Source organism: Pyxicephalus adspersus, chromosome 4 (genome assembly GCF_032062135.1).
Source record: "Pyxicephalus adspersus chromosome 4, UCB_Pads_2.0, whole genome shotgun sequence".
Lineage (NCBI taxonomy): Eukaryota > Metazoa > Chordata > Amphibia > Anura > Pyxicephalidae > Pyxicephalus > Pyxicephalus adspersus.
In genome coordinates, this window is record NC_092861.1 from 58,585,573 (window position 1) to 58,611,228 (window position 25,656).

At 37.0% G+C, this 25,656-nt stretch overlaps 1 protein-coding gene across 2 annotated transcripts in view; it reads right to left on the bottom strand.

The window, feature by feature from the left end:
• DIS3L2 (DIS3 like 3'-5' exoribonuclease 2) overlaps positions 1 to 25,656 on the bottom strand; it is a 157,719-nt gene that overhangs the window by 10,827 nt on the left and 121,236 nt on the right. The window lies entirely within an intron of this gene.

Here is a 25,656-nt window from a genome sequence, read left to right on the forward strand (position 1 = left end):
TTTGTTTTTTTTTTTTTTTTTTTAATTACTTTGATCATACAGGAAAGGCGACTATTAAAATAATGTGAAGGCGAGAAATATCAGTGATAATTGTGCAATATCCTCCATTTCTTGCCTTCATAGCTGATCAGGAGGGTAAAACAAAATAAAAAAAGTATGTATAGTAAAGTGTCATTTAAAAATGTAGGGCCATCAAATATCCAGGCTGCCTCTGCTTTCAATGTAAATTAGCAGAGCAAAGTGTCGAATTTTATATACGGAAAACCATCCAAATAAAGTAAAGATGAGTAAAAGTGTGGTCATTAGCGTAGGTATATTTATATATGGAGGTTACTCTTTGCCATCTATTGCAAACCGTATCACAAGATGGAAAAAAAACAAGCTACACTAGAAGGTAAATAGGTTCACTGTCTGGATATAATATGGGAATATATATAGTTGATATAATGGACATGAAATGGGTATAGTTTTATTGAATTTAAAAAGCATGCTAGAGACAATCTAATGCCCACTCTGCCAGAAATATTCAGGGAAAAGGTGACAAATTGAATATTTTATGTATGTTTCCTAAAATAGTTCCTTTACAGCATCTATACACAAAAAAAAAAAAAAAAAAAAAAAAAAAAAAAAAAAAAAAAAGGCTTTGGGCCCCAGTAGCAAATTTTGCAAGCAGTCTAACATTGCATAATTACTAGATTTCTGTATACTCTGTCGATATGGTATTTCTTGTAATGACAATGTATATCATTACAAGTACGTAATGACATACTCCTGTAATAAGATATAAACAGCTCACGTGGCATGTAAAAGAGCCAAACTGTAAAATATTTGATAAGTACTTTCACTAATAATGAATATTACATGGGAGATATCTGCATTATTATGTAGAACATGTACTTCATGTAATGCAAATTAAGAGTACATGATTTTTTTTTTACAGAGGGAACTCTGTTCTCCTATCTGCTGAGGAATTCTTAATCCTATCACACCCTGTGCACATTTACCCTTATAATTAGACATGACCTGGAGAGCTACAGTTTGCCATCTTCAATTATGTTATTACAGGAACATGTATGTTGACAATGAGACATCACTAAGCCCTGTTTGCTACTTGGCTTCCTTTATTCTGTCTCTAAGGTTCATTGACTAAGAGCAAACAGTTTCCATGTAATCATTATAAAAATAGAAGAACTTGCAAATTCAATTTTCAATTTAAATTTCTATACATCACAAATACAATATACCAGCCTATTCCCACATATGCAATGCTATAGCAGCTGTAGTATTGTCTCCCCTGAGTTTCAAGGTCAATTCAATTGTACTGGATAACAAACAACCTAAAAGTACAAAAAAAAGTTTAATAAGTGCTGCACTGGTATGTGTGAATGCCACTTCTAGACAAAGAAATCATCACATATTAACATCAATGTTGCAAACATACATAGAAATAGAAATGTTACCATTTCTTAGCTTTATTTATTGTATTACTACAATTTTCCCAGATGGTCAAAGGCACTTACTAGTGACAGAATTCATAAGCCACCGGGTATGTCCGTGAGATAGTAGAACATATCAGGTTTTTACTAATAGCAAGGGCTTGGGAATGTTTCTTCCAACTTACTAATGCATTGCCTAGAGACAAATGTACATATATTGTACCAAATTTCTGAAAATGTTTGACATGCATCCTGTATTTAAAGTGTTAACTATGAAGAAGAGTTGTCATCAAAGATAACTGTTGTTTTCCTAACTGCTTTTTTAGCATGACATCCACACCTCCCCATTAGATCATAGCTGTTTGCATTTCTTAGTAGTCATGATCTCACCCATCACTTATCTGACATTTATACCAATCAACAATAGAGGCATAACTAAATGTGCAGTCAACAACCGTGGAACATAAATTAAAAGTTGAGGGAAAAAAAAAATCAAAAATCTTCTGGCAAGACTGAAGCTTGTTGTATACAGACAAAATTCCCAATTATTTAAAGAGCACAGATGTTTGGAGTTTTCTAGGATGCATTATATAAACACAACACGGGGATGAACTATAATCTACCCGTGCCTTCTCTAAATCTGCAAATATTTATAAGATATAATCAGACACCCCACCCCGTTCTCTTCCCCACCAGCAACTTGGCTTTTTAAAAAAAAAACAGGTACAACAAAAAAACAATGAAAATTAATATTTTAAGTTTAGTGTTTAGGTAAAAAGTATTAAGAGATACTGATAGCCAGTTTATAGGTATTAAAGAATGGAGGTGTGTAATAACTAGTCAGTTTTTTTTATATGAATGATAAATAACATTATAGGAAAGTGGTAACAAGTTTTTTGTTTGGTAGTGCTTCACCCTGGGACATTGATATCAATTTAAAAAGCAAAAAGTATAATTATCATATTTCTATAGTCGGCATATTACATAGGGCTTTACAAAGTCCATAGTCATATCACTAACTGAGGGGATGGCAGTCTAATTTCCCTACCATATTCATGTGTCCTTATACAGTCTATATAGTCCAAAAAAGCTACCTGCATGGTTTTGGAATGCAGGAGAAAACCGGACTGCCTGTGAAAACCCATGCAAACATGAGGAGAACATACAAACTTTATGCAGAAAGCATAAAGTTGAATTTCAAACGTTGACCCCTAGCACTGCTTGCCACAATGAACACAGACCTAAATTTACTGGTGTCCTAGATAACAAAAATATGTATGAAATAGGTTTAAAACTTGGAAAATGCTTAAACATTGTTTTCATCATGACCAATAACAGACAAAAGGGTTTTCTCTAAGCTTACATGATTACATAATAGCTCATTATTAGGTATAACAAAACTTGACCAGCAGATGGCATTCAAGCTTTTGGAGAAAAAAATGGCAATTTGTCCTAACAAATGAGCTTGCAGATTCTTGAGATTTCGAACACTTTCTGCAACTGGCTTTGATTCATCTATAAGTTTGCTCATACACCATATGTGTTTATTATAAACCGTTTTACATAAACTGGCACTTATATTCGAGTAGTGCTGTACAACTTCAGTCCTCAAGAGCTGGGATCCGCACATAGTTTTACTATTTCCCAGACTACAGAAATATTTAGGCAAGGTACTCTTAAGCAAGGTATACAGCCATATGTTATAGTGTTAATCATCTCTGATAAGCAGTACAATAAACAGGTTAAGTTTTACTACCAATACACTGCAGAAGAAAAAAAGCATTGAATAGCTGCAAATAACATTTTTGGGGTAACTTTCTAGTGAGTGTTTATGCTCATGAAGTGGAAGACTTCTATGATAAAAACCCTCAAAAAGATTTTAAGGACTTGTCTGGGAAGATGTAGTAAACAATGAAGTCAATTAACTGCTTCTCTTTCCATAAATTGTTTTTCCACTTGCTTCCAATGTTCTGTGACCCATTTAGTATTTTATCATACTGCCTTGATTTGTTCCAGTTGCAGGGATCACATTATCCATGCATTTGCTGTCATTGAGGGTAGTCCTGCAGTGATGGGGTAAGTTTAAAAAAGAAAACATGCTGAGAACATACAATGATCTTGTCTCATCCCATTAGACATCTGGGAAATAAAATGTATCCTTATTTTATCATAGGAAAAGAAAAAACAAAAACACACGTACAGTGGGAAGTAGTAAGTAGGAGGTGGCCTGTTGTGACCCAGCCTTTCAGTATCCACACCCAAAAACAGGCAGGTGGTTACTGAAAAGTGCAGGGTGGTATGCCCAGCTAGAAAAGGCTGGGGAAAACATGGATCTATATCTGTATATCAATATCTCATTGTGACCAAACAACCCCCCTCCTTACCCCTTGCAAATTAGCTCCTGTAAAATTCAGACAGGATATTTGGTTATGTTAGTCATAATTATTGTTCTATCCAATGTAATTGTTACATTCGATCATACATCAAATCAAAATATGCATTCCTGTTACTGCATTAACAGACATAAAATTCATATACCAAGATAACAAGGATCAATTGACCTATTTTTTAGTTCCAGCAAGCCTGCAGCAAAGACAAAACTTTAGTAGTGTAGACTTGTCCAATAAAATAAATAAGCCCTTTAGTTGATCCACAAAAATATAAACAAGTTCTACTGTGTTGGATAGTGGAAAAAACATAGGAGTCTTCCTTTTGTAACAGTACTCCTAGGTCACTTTGGACCTTCTTCGATCTTCCTGGAGCTGATCTCTAGCTAAGTCTTTGCCATTTTGGCTATTCTTCTATCTAGTTTTCCATTTTCTTTCACATTTTTCAGGGTTTGGTTGCTAGTTCAAAGCATTTGAGATCATTTTTAGCTGAGTAGCCTTTAATTTTCTTGCACTTCTTGATATGTTTTCCCCTCTCCAATTCACTTTTTTTTTCAAGTACACTGTTCTTCTGAACAATGTCTGGAACAGCCCATGTTACTCAGATTTCCAGAGAGAAATTCACTATAACCAACATGTTTATTTGCTGCCTTCCTTCCTGCTCATTCAATTAATGATTCAATTACACATAATCAGCATCAAGCATGTCATGACTGTTGGGTCTGTGGATTTCTATTACACTACTACACCTACTAGTATATTGGCCATGTAGAAATATAATTTCTACTGAAAATAATGATTGACTGGTTAGTGATGTTTCACTGCCATTCTGAAACTGTATCTGCCCCAGAGCATTGGAATCTCATGCACACAAACAGAACTCATGAACGAAGCCAACCTGTGCCCGTTGTCTATGCAAAACAGTTATGTCCTTTGAAGAAAGCTCGGTTATGCTATGCCAAGCAACATAAAATGGATTCTCATTCTACAGGGATATTAAAATTCCTATCTTTTAGAAGATACAGATGTATTTGCTGATGTAGCTTAAATTGGGCAATGGACATAACACAGTGTTTTCATCATTTTCTAAACTGTAGAATAATATAGAGGACATCCAAACTAAGAAATAATACATATAAAATGAATAATTTTCATTACGTTATAAATAAGAATTTATATTTTAAATTCTTTAAATTAGCCAACTTTTGCTTTTATTAACTAGTATTTATATAACATCGACATATTAAGCAGCACTTTACAACGTCTAAAGTATTGTTACTAGCTGTCCCTCAAAGAGGCTAACAATGTAATAACTTACCATAGCAATATGTAATTAAACACATTCAAAGGTCAGTTTTTGTTTAGTTTAGTTTTTTTTTTAGGGGGGTAATTTACCTATGTTTTTAGAATGTGGGAGGAAACAGAGTACCCAGAGGAAACCCACGCAATCATAGGGAGAACATACAAACTTCATGCAGACAGTGCCCTGGTCAGGATTCAAATCCTGGGTCCTAGTATCTTGTGACATCAGATTAATAAGGTAGTCAACTAACTGGAATTGTTTTCTAATAAAAAGGAATGGCTTGGTAACTATCTCTGGAAATTCTTTCCTTCCCAATGTGTCCAAGAACATCTGTAGGATGGGTATACAGGTCTATACAGTGAACAGTCCAGTTCAACTACTTTTCTACTCCACATTATGGAACCACTCAAATACGTAAAGAGAAACAATCTAACATTACTTTAGGGCATGAAGGTCAATCGTTCCAGAAAATTTCACATACTTTGATTGCATAACAAAAACCATCAAAGATGATGAAACTGGTCCTCATTAGGAAAGGAAGGCCACGCATTACCTCTATTGCACAGGATAAGGTAATTAGAATTACCAGACACAGAAACTGTAAATTACCTGGACCTCAAATTAAAGTTCACATTATTGCTATACAGAGTTCAGACATTTAAACATTAATTGTTCATTCGTATGGTTGCAAAATCAGATTTCAAATGTAAGCATGCCGGCAAAGCTCGAAGCAAACTGAATGCTTCAACAGATGTCCAAGGCAAGTCCACTTGTATGAAAGATGAGGGAGACCTGACGGGGACAATACATGCTGGGGGAATGGTAATCACTGGAGGATAGTAAAGGTGAGCAAGAAGACTTTTGGTTAGGTATTTGCATGGAGGAGGGAGTGGGAACCTACTGAGGTCCCCGTGTCGAAGTGAAAGAGATCGGCAAGGTGAAATACTGATGCAGATCATCAAAAGGCAGGCTGACAAGTGCTTCTGTCCTTCTTCCATTTGGGTATGGCAGTAACAATACAGTTAGCTGGATATAATTGTAGCCAGGACCTTGAAAAGATAGAGTAGAGATTGCAGATTCATAGTGTACCTCCTCAGGCAGCCATATCCAGGACGCATAAAACCAGTTGCACATTAGTGTCCATTGCCAAAAGGGGGAGACCAAGTCTGGAAAACACGCAGCACAGAAGGGGACAGTGGGGGGCGTGGCTGCGCAATGGAGGAGTGAGGACGTGCAGACACTGAGCTCCCTGTGAACGACGGCATTACCTTTGACTGGCATTGATATATCCCGCTCCAGCGTCCCCAGGCTGATGCCCCGAGGCAAGAGGACTCCGAGGCAGGTCAGCAAGCAGAGAGGCAGTGTTGGTCTGTTATCCAAGATGGGGGCAGCGGCACCATCTGCATCCTCCAGCAGGCTCTACTGACATGCAGGAGATTCCCCCTAGCTCTGCATCGCCCTCCTTCTCTGCTAGTACCAGCATTTCAGAAGGCTCTCCTGACAGAGCTGGCGCTATACAGGGACTTCACACCAAGTTGTCCACCTGAGGTCAGTACTCTCTTTTTTGCCTACTAAATCAGACCTAGATAGCATGCTCTCAAGAGTTGAGGCCTCCATGCAACACAAATTAGATGAGATCCAGCAACAACTTACCTCTACTACTACCAAAGTTAATGCTCTGGAATCTTCCCATACTATATTGGAAGCAAAAACAGTAAGTCTGGAGTCTACCGTTTCTAATATGCAGATAACCACTTTTTCAGATAATTTGGAAATCCATAGCCGCCGCAACAATATTAGATTAAGAGGCATTCCTGAAGCCACATCTGGTGCAGATCTACGTGCCACAGTGGTGGCCATTTCTAATGATCTTCTGGATCGCCTTCCTACTACTGAAATATTTATAGACCGGGTTCATAGAGTGAGTAACATGGGGCACCTATTGCGTAACCAGCCTAGAGATGTGCTATGTAGAGTGCACCATTTCACAAAAAAAGAGGAGATTTTGAAAAAGGCCTGGCAGAGAGGTGAAGTGGACTTGGATTGAGCTACTGTCCAGATATTCCCTGATGTTTCAAGTCAAACCTTGCCTATGAGAAGGTCCCTGCCCCCGCAGTTCGTTTTCTATTAGCAGACCATTATCTGGAGACTGCAGGAGATCCTCATATAGAGATCACTTCAACTCCGACATTTTTTGGGTGTAGCAGTAGGACCAGTAACCAGTAGGGAACTCTTGTCGTATTCCTACCAAATATTACTTTACCATTATACTGGTGGTACACCTGGATATGTTGAGAGATGGGAAAGAGTTACCGTTATCTTTCACAGACCAACAAAGAGAGCAATTACTTTTCATTGGCCATAAGGCGTCCATTAGTAGCTACTACCAAGAAACTAATTTCTAAAGACATATGAGATGGTACAGAACGCCGGTGGTCCTGGCTAAAATGTACCCTGCTGTTAGCCCTCTTGCTGGCGCTGTCAAAGTGCCCTACGAACACTATTGCATATATTTTGGAACTGCCCATTCCTGCAATTATTTTGGGGAAAGGTAACAGATATTGTTAAAACACTGACAGATGTGTATTCGGGATAAGCCGGAGCTGGTTTTGCTCCATGTCTCCACCATGTCCAGAAAGAAATATAATGCATCCCTTCTACGTCACCTTCTGAATGCTGCAAAAAGCTGCATTTCTGTTTTATGGAAACAAGGGCCCCAACTATTAAACAATGGATAAAGTTAACTATATTAGAGCTATGGAAGATTTATTTGCAACTGACGAGCAGGCTAAAACTAAAAACGCACGTATATGGTTTTATTGTGAACAGTTTTTTTGGTCAGCAGAATATCTTACCTGTCAGTGATAATTATACAGATTTTTTGGGTAACGACTTTTTTTTTTATAATGTCTAGAAATGCGTATTGCTGTAATATATATGAGCTATGCATCGTACAATGGATATTTTTCTTGACTTGAGAGACTTGTCAAGCCCCAATTTTCCATCCCTCTTTCTCTCCCTGCTTTTTCCTTGTTTTCCCTTTCCCCCCCTCTTTCTTTTGTTCTTTGAAAACAGTTTTATAAAATGTTGACTTCCGTCAAGGTAGTCTTATGCAGATGTCTCATATCTATGATGTTTAGTATATGGTTGACCAATAGTCATCTATATGTTTTGAATGTCATGCAATTTTCTGTAATGTTTACTGTTGGTTTCTTGGATGTCAAAGTTAAAAGAACAAGAACAAGTAGTAGAGTATGAGTAGACCTTGACTTTGGGCCTGATAGATTGTTGGATGTGCATGGATAGAAAAGATGAAAGGAGGGTGCTTGGCTTGAGCTGGTAAATTTAAAACTGTTCCATCTATACAGCAGGGAGAACATTCAGCTTTAATTATTGTTCATGCACAGCTTACCTGCCAAGGCATTTGAAAATATTTAGCCGGGCTGGTAATCTAGACTTCCAAGCACACTACATTACACAGCACAAACTTGCAATGCATTTGATGGGACAATACAGTAACCGTGTATTGCTGGGGTCATATTTGTCCAAAGGCAAAATGTTGACTAGAGCACTGTAAAAAGCCATGACATGTTTGTTCATGGTGTCCCCAATTTCCCTCCGTTATTCCTCTATATTTGTTTTTTTAATCGTACTGTTTGCAAGATATTTATATAGATGCTGTTAACTTTAAATATTCCAATAAAAAAATGTATTAAACATAAAAGCCATGAACAACACTCCCCCTCTCAGCAATGCTGATATCAAGACGGATGCAGGTACTACGCAAGATAAAATTTTTGTTTGTTTTTTATTACTACATTTTTTTTACTTTTTGCCTAGAGTTTATCCTCAATTACTTATATATTTATATTTCCTTATTTCATATGCTTAGGTATGGAATATTTAAATTACAAGTGAAGGCCTATTTTATAAAACTGTTTATGATGGCAAGGTTGAAAACCAGAAGATATCTAGTCTGTAAACATAGTGAAATCATATGTAAATACTCCAGGCAACCCAGCAAATTTAAACCAATGAGAAGAGCAAAGATAAAAACAGTAAAGTAGGTGACTGAGGAAAATCTACTTGTTTTTAACAGGCAGGAAAATTATTGTTGGTAGGAAAATCAGTTTATGTAAATTCTAATATAGGCACTATAACTACGGTTACCAAAATGGTTTTAATTACTGGTTATAGCACCCATTCTGCAATACCTTGTTTTCAGTTTAAAAAACCAGTGACATTAAAAGTGCTCATGAGTTTTTACATTCATCCATAATTTAACAAGCTGATTAAAATCTCACTAGTTGCACCAAAGATACATTATTCTTTAAATATGTAGAGCAATGCCTACATTAAAGTACCCATATGAAGGGGAGAGGCAGTGGCCTTTCCCACATCAGAGCTGCAAAATATTTTGACATTTGATAACTAGACCATGCCTATAGAGTGGTCTTTTCAGAGAAAGTAGCACTACTGCTTCATAGGTTTTATGCACCTGCCTAGCACCTAAATGAGGACATGAAATAAGAGGTTTTTTTGTCTTTATTAAAAAGTCATGTTTGATGTGCAAACCATTCTCTGAGGAAAGAACTGGATACAACTGAGATTAAAGTGAAAGTACAGGAAAGGCTTTACAAATGTAAAGCAGGGCACCGAGGGTCTGACAGCTCTTTTGATGCACACATTTCTAATGCGCTAAGGAAATGTCTTTTAGCGTGTTACATATGGTTTAGGTAAAACTCGCTGACTATATCAACATCAAACTGTCCTTAAAACATGATTACATAGCAATTCAAGCTAAAAGATTTTACATCTCAGAGATCTAAAGCCAAAAGCCATCCCAGCCCTGTACATCCTGGGAGGGATTGGGGGCAAAGGGGAGCATTGAGCTGACTGTTAACATGGACGCCTTCTAAGAATGTTTTTTCCTAACCCCCCAACCAAAAGTCCAGATCATGTGAACTGCGAGCTGGGGTGGAGTTGGGTGCACTGTCTGGAGTGTAACCCTGAAAATTAATGTCTATGTTGAGTCACTGCTAAAGAATATGAGAATTCATGCAGTGCACAGAAAAAAAAAATCTCACTATTGAAGGATAATACCTCCCAGTTTTTTTTTTTTGCTGCATGATAATTCCCCCCCATGTAGCCAATACATTTTAGGGATTTTTTTAATCTTTGTCCCTGGGACCCTTAAAAAAAAAATAAAAAAAAAAATAAAAAAGACAGCCAACAAAAATAAATAAAATATAGTTTGTTATAGTAAAATTTGTGAGCACATTAACAATTGCAAACTATAAATCCAGCAAAGACCTCTACAGTTATTAGCCTGGTTTCACACTCAGGGGAATTAAGGAATTCTAGATTACTTTGACTAAATTATAGAATCCACACACAAAAAAATGGTAAGCACAGTATGAAACTGCAAAAATAAAAGTTGACAGCTATTAAAATGAGAAATGTTTGGCATACACCCATTTTTCAGTAGGGAGTACCCTTATGACATTATTCTGACTGCTTGCATCTCATCTTTAGGGGCCAGAAGCTGTATTGCTTCCTCTCCCAGTGTTTAATGTGGGCAGGAGATGTATTATTAGGCGTCCTAAGTTCCAGCTGGCTTCTCACTTGTTATCTCTGGTCGCTGGTTAATTCACTATCACAACATATGAACCTTTGGTAGTCATAAGTTTCTGATACTTGAAGAAAAGTAGTTCACGACCGGGGATGCGATGGGGAAAGCCAACATGAGCCTTTTGCTTAAACCAAATGAAAATTAGAATGAAAATAAACCCCTAATTTAAAAGAACAAAGACAAAACAAAGATTTTACATATGCATTTGAGCTACCAAAATAGACCTGATTTGGAGGTGGAGTTATTATTCATTAAAAGGTTTTTGGATCAAAAACCTTTGGACTAAACTATCAAGTGACAAAACTAAATTTTCATTTTCGAACAGCCAATCCAAGTGACTTTAGGTCAACAGGAGGCAGTACATACAAACTATGAAATGCATGCATAATAGTGGCTTTGGTACAACTGGATACAGATCCATGATAAAATGGAGATAACACATTGTAGGAGCTTGTTGGCCGAAACTGCTGCCACAGACACCCTGTCAGACTCTGAAAGGAAAGTAATGTTGTGAATAGGGAGTATTCTCTGAAAAGATTGAGGGTATTTTGCAGGATAACATGGATACCACAAGTAGACTTTTTGGAGTATGATATGCTACCTCTACCAAAAAAAAAAAAAGAATATTTAAATGCACCAACATGCACATTTCTTACACTTCACCCATGCTCTCACCATTTCAATAACGCACACATCTTCCATTTTTTCTACTGTACCTAGACCAACTTCTCATTTCACAGACACACAATTGTTCACTTCAATACACACAGTTTTTTTTTTTTTTAAGTCACTACTTCACTATCATGCATGTTTGCATGCACATAATTGCAGTGGTGTGAACTTCCTCACCTGTCACCTCTTAAATTAACACTTCTTTTCTCACTACCAATGGAACAATCTTCACTACTTTATTGGCAATATTTATCTTGCCATGAAGTGAACAAATAAAACTACATTTTTTACCACTACCGTGATTTTGCACTTTTCTTTCTACAATGCACCAACATACTTTCCCCCACTCTAAAGCAAATTAACTCACTCTTTCCCACTACAGTGTACACTGCATTCACCAACACCACAACAATGTCACTACAGCAACGCACACTTACCACTGCACCAACAATTCTTCACTCACCACCACAACAGCAAGTCACTTCATACTCTTACTGTTCAACTAATAGGCATATTTTGATAGTAATGCACAGAAAATGTATTAAAAGGTCTTTTATAAGACCATAACAAAAACAGGTATAAGCTACATTGTATAGACCTAATAAAACACAACATAAAATGAATGTTTAGGTAGGTAATACAATTTTGAAACTCTTAGAAAACAGGGACATAAAGTAAACATACAAAAGGCAATAAAAAAGGTCTGTATTTAACTTTAAAACAAGTACAAAGACCATGTAGTATAATATGTACTTGACAAAAGCTCAGGTAGTGTTATAAATATCTGAACGGTCACAGTGTGAAGTGGAGATGACATTTTCATTATTTTCTTTTGTCTGCCCCAAGTGGCCTCCTCCACTAATAGTTTTTTCATGATGACTAATTAAGCAGTTAATCTGCACCGGCTGCAGGTTGTTTCCCATGTGGACAAATCTGCATGAAGAGCAGTGTCCAGCTATTAAATTGTAATTTGCAGCATTATAAATAGTGACTGCAATACTTGTCAGCGGTATGTAAATGAGAAGTAATCCTTCCCACTCTGGTATTAACCCTTTAACATTTACAAAAGGAAATAACGGGTTTTACTTTAGCACTAAAAAACTTTAAATACTTAGCAATTAAGAGTATACAGCAATTAAGAGTTTACTTACCTTTGTGTGTAAAATATTGCCTCTTTTGCCATAATCGTTTAAAAAATATAAAAAATATATCTAAGTTGCAACAGTGATGATTATCTGGTTGACATTTAGGTTTACTGCACAAGCATCAAATGCTCATAAATAACATAATATTCATATTTTTTTTAGTAATGACAAACTTTGTGAAAAATTTGCCCTTGTGATTTTTTTTGTGTCCTAGTCAATCTGAACTAATCTGCAGTAAACTCTCCAGCTGTACCGCTCAAGGTTTTAGGTTGGAAACACAAATAAATAGGTACGTGACACACCCTTGACACACCCACATTATGTACACAAAAAATATTTAAAAAAATGGTAACAATTGTCACATTGTTGTTTAGTGCAAATAACACTTTTTAATAGGAACGTAATACATTTATAGATGTGAATGCATCCACCAAAAAGAACAACTAAGAAAAAGTGAAGGATCTGAAAAGGTGAAGCCCAACAATTCAGGAACAGGTCAGAGGTATACTTTAAACAACCAGACCATCACTTGCTCTAGCTCACAATCCCTACTGTTTACTATGCTGTCTGTAAAGCCAGTGGCACCTTTCTGTAGAGACAAATACCTCCGCACATATGATAAATGTAGATATAAAAACATTTCCCCACCATCCAAGATGTTTTAATCACTTTCCAGGTAATGCACTCTAGCTACAATATCCTTCCTACCACTGACAATCGTTACTGCTCCAAAGGATGTGAAAGATAACACATTACTCCAAAAATAAAAGGGGAATACCCATTAATAGTGTAGACCAGCGGTCCCCAACCTTTTTGGCCCCAGGGACCGGTTTCACGGAAGGAAATTTCTCTGAGGACCGGGGGGGGGGGGTGCACAGAGAGAAAAGAGAAGACATACTCTGGCGTCTTCTCTTTTCTCTCTGTGCACCTCTGCTGCTTCAAAGCGATCACATGACATCTGACAGCCAATCGAGCTGCATGTCATGTGCTCGCATTGCTTGTACACAGACTACTGTGTACATTTACCGGCATCTCATACAAACACCGCTGCGGACCACTTCCGGTCCGCGGATGGTGGTTGGGTGCCGCTTCGTTTTCAATAATGGATCATGTACTCGCGGCCCACTGAAAACACCGCCGCGGACCGGTAGTGGGCCGCGGCCCGGTGGTTGGGGACCGCTGGTGTAGACTGTATTAAAATAATGGCATAACATAAAAAAAAAAAAAACAAACAAACAACCGGATTAAAAATGTAGTCTGCTTCGTTCTTTCCCATCAAAGGCACTCTTTGCAACATTTCCTCTTTTAGTTTCAATACTGCCAATAGGAAATTTACCTGCTTAACCTGGACTTTTCTCCTTCTGTTATGGAAAGTTTCTCACTGCAGGTCAACCATCTTTTCACTAATTTGACAAGTAACAGAAAATCAACAGACATAAGACTGAGCCAATTACCTTCGCTATCCTAAACCACTGCCATGCCTTCACCTTCATTCTCCATATCCAGACCACCACTAGGTCCTGACCCTTACACCTGCGCACTATATCAAAGATATGCCTCTCTATCCACTTTAGATGTGAGATTGAAAGCATGAACTAGGAGTTGGCTTGACTATTGCAACATTATCGGACATCTCACTACCAATACTCTAAAAACCACCATGAATGAGGAAATATACTTCTCTACATTACTCCATCATTCCTTTCTCCCCATATTATCAAAAACAGAAATGGTTTTGGCTTGAAACAAACTTTAAAAGTCTACCTAAAAGATATGGGATGTTGTGAACTTAGAAGAACTGATTCATAAGGGGTCAGTTAAAAGTTTCTCACAATTTGAACCTGTGATCAGTTTATGGACATCAATTAAACCCTACTTCTACTAGCACCAAACTACACCATGTCAAATCCATTTAAGGAGAAAATGTATACAGTGATGCATGATTCCATACATAAAAAAATCTTTACATTGAATGTAATTGTCACATGAATAGAGGACCTCATGAATCCAGGTCATAATATAGATCGTTTAGACTTGAACATACACTGTATTTTGGCTGCCATCACACAGAAAAAATAGGGGTTATTAAAACATTGCAACCTGAGGCTAAAGTGGTAACAGAGTCAAGACAAAAAAAAAATTTACAAAGTTTTAAAACTTTGTTGCTACCCAAACAGGTTTTAAAATAAACATGACCAATAAAAAATGTGTACTTTAGGAAATAAGTTCATAAAGTTTGTAATAACAGTTATGTAATATGTAATAATAATTTTCTAAGACAGTATCTTGTAAATGAAAAATAGGAAACACTTAAATAAAAGTGAAGTACATGCAGTTCCATTTTGTGAGATATATTCTCCCCAGATTTTTAAGCTGGGTGGGTAGAAGCTGTAGGTGGGTGGTGGCCCAACTTTTAAACAAACACCAAAAACCGCAGATCGGTTACAAATCGTTTTTTTTTTTTTTTTGGCTGATCAGTTTTTTTTTTTGAAGGACAGAGTTTTGGTCATGGGACAACTGATTCACAAAGGGTGTAAGAGGCCAACCGTGTCAAAACAACTTTGACACATCTGTCCCCCATATATCCTATTTTATTATCTCTACCCCACTGATTTCACAATGCACACCTCAAAGCTTGTAGTTTCCAAGAATACCTGTCATAGACTTGCGATCACCATGGATTGAACTGTGTGATGAGAACTAGGTGTTCCCACAAACCTTTACACCTACCAATCATCATCTCATTTGATATAAATATACTATAAAAACTCAAACATTACATGTTTCAAACAAACCCAATTAAGGACAAATGAGGATGTGAATAACTACAACAAACACAAACATCCAAATAAGGATGTTTTAATGCCCACAAATAAACTAAACTTAGTAATGCATCAACAGCATTGACCTACAACTTTACAGATTTTGTAAAACATAACAGAACTAAAATGCAAATTGTTTTGAAAGCAGAATTATAAACCAGATGTATGGTAATCATATTCTCTCCAAAATTACACATAATAATGCTACAATCACTAAACAAAAAAAAAAAATTATATTTTCTAAAAATACACTAAAATATCCTTAGTAGCTTGAGATTTACCAATGCTACTTCACAGTTCTCCATGTCCACTTAAATTGTTTTCCTTTGGCAATGCCAAGTCTCACACAGTCACACCAAGAGTTGGCAGATATGCTAATTGACATAACTGGAAAACATTGAAGGCTTGCAATACCCATGAACATTGTGAACACGCAAAAAAAAAAAAAAAAAAAACAATGGGGCAGCCATCAAAACTAGAATTAACAACCACATAGCATTTACAATCTGTCAGGCAGGGGTAAAGCACCAGATCTCAAGGCAATGACAACACCAGACAAACATACAACATGTTTCTAATGTTTGGAATTTACCATAACCCAGAATTTTTCAATTCTGTCTCAAATTATATCCTGAAAACAGCATTAAATTAAGCATTGAGTATAATGGGCAATAACTAATGTCATATCATGCTTTTAAATTCACATGTCACCAGGTATATTATACAGTGTTCCCCTCAATCCCTCTTAGCCAGGTACTACCTGGCACTTTTCAGTAACTACCCGGCTGTTTTTGGATGGATACTGAAGAGATGGGTCACAATAGAGGGAAGGTCACCTGCTTACAATTTCTTCCCATACTGCTTTAAAAATAACTAAATAACAAAAAAAAGTCTGTTTATAGTCTTACTGGTAGGAGAACAAAGTGTTTTGATATTTTTTTTCTTCTTTGTTAAGCAAAAACATACAGTAAAAATGAAAATTGTTTCAAATACAACCTCACCTGCACAATATAAGTCAGATTGCAGCCATTTTTTTTTTAAAACCTAGTGAAAAAAGCAGTGTGTGTGTGTGTGTGGGGGGGGGGGGGGGAGCATATCCCTACTCATTAAATAGGAATTAGAAAAGCTAAGTAGCAAACAGGTACTGGTAATGCATTTGATTAAAATATCGGCAACAATTTTGAGCACCTCTATAAAACGAGTTTTTGCAGGTTGCTGGTCTGGAGCATTCAGGTATGTATAAAGCTGCGTACACACGGCAAATTTTTCTCGCCCGATAATCGGTATCGGCCAATTATCGGGCGAAAATCTGCCGTGTGTACAGTCGGTCGTCGTCCATCGTCCGACGACCGTCCTGGCGGATCCATGGACGATGGACGACGACCGATCCTAATGAAAGGGAAGGGGAGAGCGCGCAGCAGGGTGCCGCTCCGTCGCTCTCCCCCTCCCCTCTCCATAGAGCATGAACGGTGCTGTATGTACAGCATCGTTCATGCATCGTGCAGTCTTTTCTCGTTGGAAAGGATCGTGAAAGATCCTTTCCAACGAGAAAAATTGCAGGTGTGTATGCAGCTTTAGCAATGTGAAGGAGGAAAGACAGTAACCATGGACCACTTCTGCCCATCAATCTGGGAAAAGTTATAGGGCCATTTCTAAAAACCATTTAGGATGGTTGCCACGTTTCCCAGAAATGGACATCTTAACTAATTCACCCCAAGGTCAGACAGTGAAATTCCTAAAACCGCAAAACTCCAAGAGCTACAACTTAGACCTCAGTTGGCATGTTAAATGACAAGAAATACAATCAGGACCATACAATTAGAAAAAGACTGAACAAGAATAGATTGTTTGGAAGACTTGCTAGGACAAAGCCTCTTAATGGCAGCATGACCAACAAACAAAATGATTTCTGGAACAATGATTTTTGGACAGACAAGACCAAATTGTAAATGTCTGGTCGTAACAAACCTTGCCATATTTAGTGGAAACCAAACAGCATATAAGTACAAGCACCTCATACTAACTGTCAAGCACAGTGGTGTAGAGGTAATGATTTTGGCTTGTTTTGCAGCCACAGGACCCAGGATTCACCTTGCACCATGTCAACCATGAACTGAAATATTTGTGCGACAGAAAGCTTGGCCAACAATTGGACATACAACAGAACAATGATACCAAGCACACTAGCAAGGAATTGAGGCGTTGCAATGATTCAGTCAAGGTCCAGAACGAGATACTGATGAGAACTTTATTACATTTTTGGAATTATTAATTATTATTACAATTGAATTACAATTATTACAATTGAATGGGCAAAATATTACAAACACTGGCCTGACATCATACGGCTTTTTAGAAACCTACATACAGCATTAATACACATACTCCTAAAAAAAATTAGCCTCAGGTATGTTGTATGAATGTGCTCATCCTGGTACTAACACTTGCCTAGCACTAGTAAGGCAAGCAATAATATTTTGACAGGTGTTAATTCTTTAAAAGTACTATTGTAATAGAAAACATACAGTTGTAAAAGGGTTAACATCTAGAAGCCTATTTCTGCCATTCCAGGAAATGGTGATCAGAACTACAGAAAGGCATAAGGGAAGGTAAAGAAAAGGCTACAAAAATAACACCCTGCTGCTTATATGGGAAACTGAGGCACTTGTTTCCATAAAAAAATGGGCTTGCCAAAATCACAGAAGATAGAAAACGGAGTATTTAGGCGGTCTCTGCTGCCCTGTGATCATTTTGTTATCTCCATAAAAAGAACAGCCAAACTGCCACAGGTTCAAAATGAATGCAGCTGTTATGGTTATGAATTGGAAAGCTATAGGATGTGCAAACCGCAAATACTAGTTAAATAAAAACCTGAAGTGGGGGGGATTAAAGTAAATTGGTCACAAAGTTGGCAATTCAGAACTATGCCCATGAACAAAACGTAGAAAAAAAAAAATGTAATACTAAAACCGGTAGATTGAACAAAAGGTAGATTTGGTTTTATATTTGAGTGCAATTTAAACTGTTTATATTTGTGAGTTACGCCACTCTATTCCTGTCCCCCAACTGGAATTGTCCCTAGCCCTTTCATTTCAGCTATATGATGACTCCCTTTCCATCAATTATCTAGTCCCAGATGGGATGTGTTGCCTAGAAATTATTTTACCATACTTCATGCTTATGGCAGACAGAGTCATCTTTACTTAAAGCAGACTGATCACATTTTACACTGTATAGAGAACCATTTTAAACAAGGTAAAAAAATGTGTTTATACTTTTTCCTACAATTTTAGGGGAGCAAGTAATCTGTTCATCTGTATGCCAAGCCTGACAAGAAATGCTCTTGTAGACTTTCATGGCATACATCCTAAACCTGAGAATATTCCCGAGTTACTTTGGGAACATGCATCACCCACATACAATACAGAGAACATTGAAGAGCCATGAACATTTATGTTGCCTTGATTATTGCAAACACAGTGTTGCTTCATATGGAACAGTAAAAAAGGTATTGGCAAATACCCATGCGTCCCAACATCTGTACCACTGTCATGCACCATAAACATTAGGAGTTCATACAGGATTGTACAGTGAGGAAATGTAGTATTTGATCTACTGTTGATTTTGTAAGTTTACCCCTGACAAAGAAATGACCAGTCTATAATTGTAATGGTAGGTATATTGTAGCTGTGAGAGACAAAACAACAACAAAAGAACCCTCAAAAACCCAGTGCTCAAAAGTCAGAGCTTGATGTGCATTGTAATGAGTGAAATAAGTATTTAATCCCCTATCAACCAGCAAGATTTCAGGCTCCCAGGTGTCTTCATTGTATGCAGGTAACAAGCGGAGATTAGGAGCACCCTCTGTAAGGAAGTGCTCCTAATCCAAGCTTGTTACAGGACCTGTATAAAAAAAAAGACACCTGTCCACAGAAGCAATCAATCAGATTCCAAACTAGCCACCATGGCCAAAACTAAAGAGCTGTCTAAGGATGTCATGGACAAGATTGTAGACCTACACAAGGCTGGACTGGGCTACAAGACTATCGCCAACCATCTTGGTGAGAAGGTGACAACAGGCGGCGCGATAATTCAAAAATGGAAGAAACACAATAACTGTCAATTAAATAAATGTGCACTCATTACAATGCACATCAAGCTCTGACTTTTGAGCACTGGGTTTTTGAGGGTTCTTTTGTTGTTATTCTGTCTCTCACAGCTACAATAAACCTACCATTACAATATTAGACTGGTCATTTCTTTGTCAGAGGGTAAACATACAAAATCAGCAGGGGATCAAATACTTCTTTCCCTCACTGTATATAAGCATTTATAGGCCTCCATCAGTTGGTTTATGATCACAGGCTAAACATGTAAAGCCAAGGACCATCCAGCTACTAACCAGAACACATGCAGAGAACTTCACAGGGAGGAGAAATGAAAATAAATGGAGAATAAATTGCTGTTTGGGTAAGATTAGGTTTCTTATTATACAGTATTTATATAGTGCCACCATATTAGGCAGAGCTGTACAAAGCCCATGGTCCTGTCACTAACTGTCCCTCAAAGAAGCTCACAATCTAATGTCCCTACCATAGTCATATGTCAAAGCCAATTAACCTCACTGCATGTTTTTGGGATGTGGGAGGAAACTGGAGTACCCAGAGGAAACCCACGGAGACACGGGGAGAACCTGCAAACTCCATGCAGATAATGTTCTGGCCGGTAATTGAACCTGGGACCTAGCGCTGCAAAGGCCGGAGTGCTAACCCCCGGAGCCACTGTGCTGGAGGTTCTGTGGAAATAGCCTACCCAATGTGACCTGTACTACATGTCCTAGAAATTTAAGGATGGGTAGTGAGCTAGAAAGTTAGTGTTAGAAATTAGGTTAGGAAAGAGAAAGAAATGGGTTGAAGTCTTTTTGGGAGGCTTGATTTTGTGGATAGCTTTGAATGCTTCCCATTCTATCAAACACAAAAAAAAAAAAAAGTTGTGTTAATACCTAAACTCAGTGGTCATCTTCTGCCATAATCAGCAAGTATGCACATACTTGTCCATCATGGCACAGACATGTGAAGCCACCTTGCAGAGACCACAGGTCCAGGAGATCAGCGTCATTTCCGCAGCAGACTTCCACAAAGCAAATCTGTTCTGCACTGGACTCTGGCAACTGATGATTTAAATCCTGCACAAGCTCGGTGTGTGGCACTACTGCACACAAAGCTGACCCTTACAGTACGCGGTGCATGCGATGTACAGTGTAGAGCTAAAACAATATGCCACTAGGAGGCAGGGCTTTATTTTCTTAAACGCAAATGTTTTTAAAGTTTGCTATAAAGCAGCTAGAAATTTTTATTCCACAAAGTTAATGCTGAAAATTTCTGTTTCTGCATTTTGCTTGAAATACAAAGTTAGTATTCCAATCTCTGGTTCTTTAATGATCTGCCTTTTATCATGCTATTGTGAAAAGGAAAACACTGTCTGCAAAACTGTAAAGGATTTCTGTTTGTGACGTTCAGGGCTAAACAGAGCATGGTATAAGGGGGTTAAAAGTTGTTCATTCATCGTAGAAGATGTAACACCTACAAATAAGGTTATATAAACTTCTAATTGCGCTAATAATTGCAATAATCAGGGTCTAAATGAAAAATAACAGTCTTTCAGCAATGAGGTTAATATATCTTCTGAGGTTTTAAAAATATGGATTGGTGAGGGCAGCCAGCCTGTGGAAAGAGTAAAGCAAAACTACTATCCTTTCCCCAAGCAGTACAGATGTTGTATAATGTTCTAAAGACACTAATGCATGTCTTGGTAGAATTTTTCTAGCCGGAAAAAAAAATAGTGCATCATGTACATAACCTAATGAATTGCATAATACAGAAATTATTGTGTTTTAAAAATGATCTGCTCTACATCGTAGTTTAGAAGGAGAGGTCTTTTTAAGATGACCCTGCATATCTGGGTAGCATTGTGTCCATGCTCTACTCTATTTTTCAGCTTCAGAAAAAAAAATGTATATAAAATATACACACACAGACAACTTGACCATAGTTCTGAGATCTGGCTGCTTGAGTGCCCAAGTCATACAGTATGGATTATTATATAATCCTTATATAGTATAGATTAAAAATTATAAAATCCTTATATAGTATAGATTAAGTAATATATAATCCTTATATAAAGATTACCTATCTTTAAATACCAGGAAATCCATCAATATAGTCAATAAAATATATCCAATACTGTTTATTATTACAAAGCAAGTCTAACACACCAATGTGAAGATACTCCAATTACTAATTAGTAAAAGGATCTTGTCTAGAAGGCAAACCCTAAATGAACTTGTCATGATCACACATTGTCATATAAAACAGCTGCATTGTCCTCTAGAGCTACATACAAATTAACAATGAATAGTTCATTTCACTTAATTTTTGCAAATACCTTATTCTGAAAAATCTACAAAGCAATTAAAGTGGACCCATTACCAGATTAGACAACACTTTTATATAAATTAAAAAGTATTTTTTTTTTCCTCTGCAACAATGAAGCCGCAGCGATCAAGACAAAATGGGAGTGCAGAGCCTCCTGGGATACCTACATCGCACAGCCCAGGAGGCTCCTGGCTGCTCATTCTGGATGTCACCCAATCTCATGCTTGTGCAGTGCGAGATCAGGTGACATAGCTAGAAGGTGGAAGATGGCAGCACCCAGGTTGGAGAGGCGAAGTCTGACAACGGAAGGGCGCGGGACCCAAAAGATATCTCTGGCGGGATTGAGGGATCTGGGGATAAGTAACTAAGGTTTTTTTTTATTTTTAGTTTGGTTCGACTTTTCACCAAAAAGTTTAACCTCCATTAGGATATAACAGCCACTTGATATATTAAAAAAAAACAAAAAAAAGACCAACAATCTAGATTTTAAATAAAACTTACAAAATAAATCCAGTACTTATGACGGCATGTCATTATTAGTAATGCATACTGCAACATTGAAGAATCAAAGCAACCTTTATATTTTGCTTATAACTAAAGATCTTCATCTTCAACTCTACATGTTCATGGTTGAATGCATTGAGAACAAAAATAGTAAAACTAGTAAAAACCAAAATTAACCCAGAGAGCTTGGTTTAAAAAACAAAACAAAACAAAAACTTGCAAATAAACGGAAATAACAAAATGATCAAACTTGTGTTATTTAAACCAAAGCTCACTTTGTGACTCTGTAGTGTGCATGTCTCCCATGTGCCTGCAAGCATTTGCATATTATAAACACACACTATAAAATAGATACTTTTCATTGTGGAAAGGGGGGTTAAAAATGACCCCCTGGTTCGATACAGTGTAGGTATGTAGCACCAAGTAAGACCATTCCTTTTTGGAGGATGGGGCAATATAAATATATTTCTTTATTATGCGTTTTAAAATATGGACTACACTTCAAAGACCCATTGATTTTCCAACTTAGACCGATACTTTTAATCATCTAATGTCAATTTTGTTCCCCAAACCAGTTCATAGAGAGATGGTTTACATGATTACATGTAAAAGAGTTAAGCAATATGTGCCTAATCTTGTTTACAAAGTTCTTATTTCTTACGTGCAAAGAGCAAAAACCATTATTACAGCAACCAGCAAAGTGAACTTGTGTCACAAGTGCAATGCTACCTACCTCATTAATGCCTGGTGATTTTATCACCACATGTTAAAATATAGAACAGCTTATTAACCTGCAGTTTCATGAAACATTAAAAATATGATTTAAAAAATTAAAGCAACCACCTCTATTTACCAATTTTACAATAAAACAAAATGTTAGATAACTCTTGCTGACAAGGGTGTCCAGAATGCCAAATGTTAAATAAAAATCATTCAGATTTCTCTCCAGGCTTTCTAAAATCAGAAGCAGCAATTCCAGGGAACAAAGTCTGCACAAGTTTAAGACAACAGAAGCATGGGTTAGAAAAGGGAGTTTGAGAGAGTCACAAAAACCCTTACTGCAGAGAGGCAGCCAGGGAAACTGCTGGAGATTATTTCTGAGAGGCTCAGAGTTCAAACAAAGTGCAACACCAGGGTCAAGTATAAAGCAATACAACAGAACAAAATATCAGAACAGAATAAAATATTCATTTGAAGAAAGTGTGACCAAATAGGAATGATCCATATTTGGGTCCACGTAGCAATTGAGAATTTAGAGAAAAAAAAAAAAAAAAACAGCTAAACTGTTCAGCACACCCACTCTGATTACAACATTTCCAGTAGTTATGACAACATTGTAAATGTCACCTGAGGAGAAATATAAAGGTCAAAAACTGTCATCAATTTCCCCGAATTAGAAAAAAAAAAACACAGGTAAAGAAAGCATGCCTGTGGGAGAGAAGAGCGGTTGCATCACTTCAACGTGTTAGATACAGTAAGGGTGAGCTCATAGAAGGAAGCAGACGGCTTTCACTACAGCTTTGGACTTGTTCTCATGAGCTCATCCTTGGCACGTGACAGGTGAACATTGTACACAGCTTAAGGGTTTATTAGGCTACTCAACCACACAAAGGGCAATATTTATCAATCAAGTGTATATGCAAAGCAGCTTTCAGCAGCTGCAAATAGTAGCTAGAGGTAGAAAGTATTGCTGTAATGTACATTAGTGATCAATGTAGTGTAAAGTAAGCAGAATCAAAATGTCTCTTACAACCTAGAACCAAAATCACAAACACTGAAAACACCTGAATAAACAAACTTGCCAATACGGGACACCTTGATACACTTCCTATATTTTAAGGGGTGTTCCAATTATCCTTTTGCCCAACTGAGAAGAGTTTAGAGCATGTTCGACCTGCTTTGTGTTTCTCTGGACACAGCATACAGATCAAGCACAGACTTTTTTGCCAAATAATGAATTCGTCATTCACACACACACACACACACGTATCTGTGGTCAAATAGTAAATTTGAATAGAACAAAGTCAAAGTAAAGCACAAAATCACTTGAGAACCAAAAGAATTATGCACGTATACCTCAGTGTGCCCCATATTATCTGACTCCGGAAAGAAAAAAAAAATTATTTATTTAAATTTTTTTATCTATATATTTTTTATATCGCTTATAAATTTATAGATAAAAAAACAGTAAAATGATCATATATGCTAAACTATAGCTGAAATAAAATTCATTATAAGCCAAAGTACTTATTTTACCTGAAAAACCAGGGAACACTACTTGATTTTTATATAAACCTGCAGTAGAAAATGAAACTACAAGTACATTCTGCAACTTGGCATATACAGCCCCTTAGCACCATTTCAGACAAAATAAAATGTTAACCTGTATTGGGATTGACTAGGCATTAATTCCAAATAAAAGGGTAAAAGGAAGAATTCAGAATACCCAGATTAGCACTAAACTAAATATTACCGAGAAAATAATGTTTAGATACAAATCAGAAGATAATGAATAGGTAAAGTCTTATCAAGGATAGCAAGCTTTTTCATAGGTCATTATTTTAAACCTTTTGCCTAGATATTCAGGGGTGTGAATTTATACTGAATTAAAGCTAGTGAGGTGTTACCATGGTTTTAGAAGGCTTAATAAATGATCTCCAAACATGTGCAATGGGAATTTCTGATGGCTGACATAATATGTGAAATTAGTTTTTAAGATTTACAAGCGAGTCAAGATAGAATAACCCAATAGCAATGCAAGTAGGAACATTCTTTGGGTGTTTCAAAGATTTAGGAAAGTATAGTGTCGAATAGTATTGGTGTTTGGGTCTGTGTCAAAATCAATCAACATCAGTCTTATAACGCGGAACACATCCGAACTTCTAATGTTTGGTGGTTTGGTGCTACAAATCAACCCAAAAATTATCAATTTGCTGAACTGTCAGCAAACTTAACAGAAGCAAATTCAACCAATCAATGGCTTTACAATGTTTCAGTCCCAAAATACATGGATTAATGTAACCAGCAATGGGTCAGTATAGACGGTTTTACTTATGCAAGATATGTGCTCTAGACCAGTAATTTTCAACTAGTGTGCCATGAGAGATCTTCAGGTGTACCGTGGGAAATTATCCAATTACCAGTGTGGTGTGTCTGTGCTGTAGTGACATGTAATACTCTTCCATGTCAGTGGGTGGCAGTAGGTAGCTTAATTGCCTTGTTTATTCTTAGAGACAAGAGAATTAGCTACAGAGTGTCATTTAGTAACATTTTTGATTTGTGGTGTGGTCATTTTTGATGTGCCGTGGCTTACAAAAAGGT